The sequence below is a fragment of the Portunus trituberculatus genome, chromosome 34 (assembly GCF_017591435.1).
Source record: "Portunus trituberculatus isolate SZX2019 chromosome 34, ASM1759143v1, whole genome shotgun sequence".
NCBI lineage: Eukaryota > Metazoa > Arthropoda > Malacostraca > Decapoda > Portunidae > Portunus > Portunus trituberculatus.
Genome location: NC_059288.1, coordinates 10,021,750 through 10,024,878, shown reverse-complemented (window position 1 = coordinate 10,024,878; position 3,129 = coordinate 10,021,750).

Here is a 3,129-nt window from a genome sequence, read left to right as displayed (position 1 = left end):
ATGAAGGAGGGGCAACTGATCAAGGGCAAAAAAAAAAAAATGGGATAAAAAGGCCCACTTGGTTGCCAGTTCCTTAAAAGTCAAGAGAGTTAACCAAAATTTAGGGACAAATTACTTGAGACCTCCTCTTAAAGGAAGTCAAGTCATAGGAAGGTGGAACAACAGAAGCAGGCTGAGAGTTCCAGAGTTTACCAGAGAAAGGTATGAATGATTAAGAATACTGGTTGACTCTTGTATTAGAGAGTTGGACAGAATAGGGATGAGAGGAAGAAGAAAGCCTTGTGCAATGAGGCCGCAGGAGGAGGGAAGCATGCAGTTAGCAAGATTAGTAGAGAAGTTAGCATGAAAATAGTGACAAAAGACAGAAAGAGATGCAACATTTCGGCAGTGAGAAAGAGGCTGAAGACAGTCAGTTAGAAGAGGGGAGTTGATGAGACGAAAAGTTTTTGATTCCACCCTCTCTAATAAAGCTGTGTGAGCAGAACGCCCTCAAACATGCGAAGAGCACAAGGATGGATAAGGCCCTTGTACAGAGTTAGCAGTTGAAGGGGCGAGAAAAATTGGCGGAGACGCCGCAGAACGCCTAACTTCATAGAAGCAGTTTTAGCAAGAGATGAGATGTGAAGTTTCCAGTTAAGATTATGAGCAAAGGACAGACCGAGGATATTCAGTGTGGAAGAGAGAGACAGTTGAGTGTCACTGAAGAAGAGGGTTTAGTTGTCTGGAAGATTGTTTCGAGTTGATAGATGGATGAATTGAGTTTTGAGGCATTGAAAACTACTAATTTTTTTCTGCCCCAATCGGAAATCTTAGAAAGATCAGAAGTCAGACGTTCTCTGGCGTCCCTGCGTGATCTGATAACTTCATGATCGTCTCTGAAAGAACGTGGAAATATGTAAGTATCATCAGCGTAGGATTGGATAGCGCAAGAAGTTTGGCTGAGAAGATCATTAATGAATGATAGAAGGAGAGTGGGTGATAGGACAGAACCCTGAGGAACACCACTGTTAATAAATTTAAGAGAAGAACAGTGGCCGTCTACCACGGCTGCAATAGAACGAAAGGAAACTTGAGATAAAGTTGCAGAAAGAAGGATAGAAACCGTAAGAGTGCAGTCTTGAAATTAAAGCTTTGTGCCAGACTCTATCAAAAGCTTTTGGTATGTCTAACGTGACAGCAAAAGTTTCACCGAAATCTCTAAAAGAGGATGACTAAGACTCAGTAAGGAACACCAGAAGATCACCAGTAGAGCGACCTTGATGGAAGCTATACTGGCGATCAGATAGAAGATTGTGAAGTGATAGATGTTTAAGAATCTTCCTATTGAGGATTGATTAAAAAACTTTAGACAAGCAAGAGACTATAGAACGGTAGTTTGTGGGATGAGAACGGTCACCCTTTTTTATAACAGGCTGATTGTAAGCCAACTTCCAGCAAGAAGGAAAGGTAGAAGTCGATAGACATAGTTGAAAGAGTTTGGCCAAGCAAGGTGCAAGCACTGAAGCACAGTTTTGAGAACAATAGGAGGGACCCCATCAGGTGCCTTCCGAGGGTTTAGGCCAGTAAGGGCATGGAAAACATCATTACGAAGAAATTTAATTGTAGGCATGAAAAGTCAGAGGGAGGAGGAGAGGAGGAATAATCCCAGGATCATCCAAGGTGGAGTTGTTACCAAAGGTTTGAGAGAAGAGTTCAGCTTTAGAAACAGAAGAGATGGCAGTGGTGCCATCAGGATGAAATAAAGGAGGAAAGATGAAGAGATAAAGTTATTGGAAATGTTTTTGGACAGATGTCAGGAGTCACGAGTGGAGTTTGAGTTTGAAAGATTTTGACATTTTCTATTTATGAAAGAGTGCTTGGCAAGTTGAAGAACAGACTTGGCATGATTCTGAGCAGAAATATAAAGTGCATGAGATTCAGAAGATGGAAGGCTCAAGTACCTTTTGTGGGCAACCTCTTTATCATGTATAACACAAGAACAGGTTGTGTTAAACCAAGGTTTAGACGGTTGAGAAAAGAATGAGGAATGTACGCCTCCATGCTAGACACTATCACCTCTTTTATGCACATAGAGATGGGTCTCTGACACAGAAGCAGTAATCATTCCAAGGAAAATCAGCATAATACCTCGATCCTCACATCCCCCCAACTGGCAGAGGCAAAACGCCAGAGTGACCTCCATTTTGGGTGATCCTGAGGAGGAATTGGAGAAATAGGACAAGATACAGAAATGAGATTGTGATCGGAGGAGCCCGACGGAGAAGATAGGGTAACAGCATAAGCAGAAGGATTAGAGGTAAGGAAAAAAATCAAGAATGTTGGGTGTATCTCCAAGACGGTCAGGAATACAAGTAGGGTGCTGCACCAGTTGCTCTAGGTCACGGAGGATAGCAAAGTTAAAGGCTAGTTCACCAGGATGGTCAATGAAGGAGAGGAAAGCCAAAGCTGGTGGTGAACATTGAAATCTTAAAAAATGGAGATCTCTATGAAAGGGTAGAGGGACAGATGTGCTCCACTTTGGAAGTCAAATAGTCAAAGAATTTACTATAGTCAGAGGAGTTAGGGGAGAGATAGACAGCACAGATAAATTTGGTAGTGACTATCAAGTCTAAGCCAGATGGTGGAAAACTCAAAAGATTCGAGAGCGTGGGCAAGAGAGCAAGTTAAGTCATAGCGCACATAGACGCAACATCCAACTTTGGAGCGAGAATGAGGATAGAGAAAGTAGAAGGGAACAGAGAAAGGGTTACTGTCAGTTGCCTCAGACAGCTGTATTTCGGTGAGGAAAAGAAGATGAGGTATAGTGAAGGAGAGGTGGTGTTCTACAGATTGAAAATTAGATCTAAGACTGCGAAGTTAATGACGAAAAAGTCGAGGGAGGTGTCAAGACATTTTGGGTCGCCAGCAAGAGAGCAGTCCGACCTGGGGACATTTCTGGTCCCTTCCCCAGAACGGGACTCCGAGGATGGATTTGGAGTCGCCATTTTGAATTTTGAATTTTAAGGAAGGGTGTGTATGTGTGTGTGATAAGTGCATGTAGTTTTGTGTGAAGGAGAGTTATCTTTGGAGGGCAGGCTGTGACTGCCCCTTGAGTTGTGAGACACAAAGGGAAACGTTCAGTGAGATCAC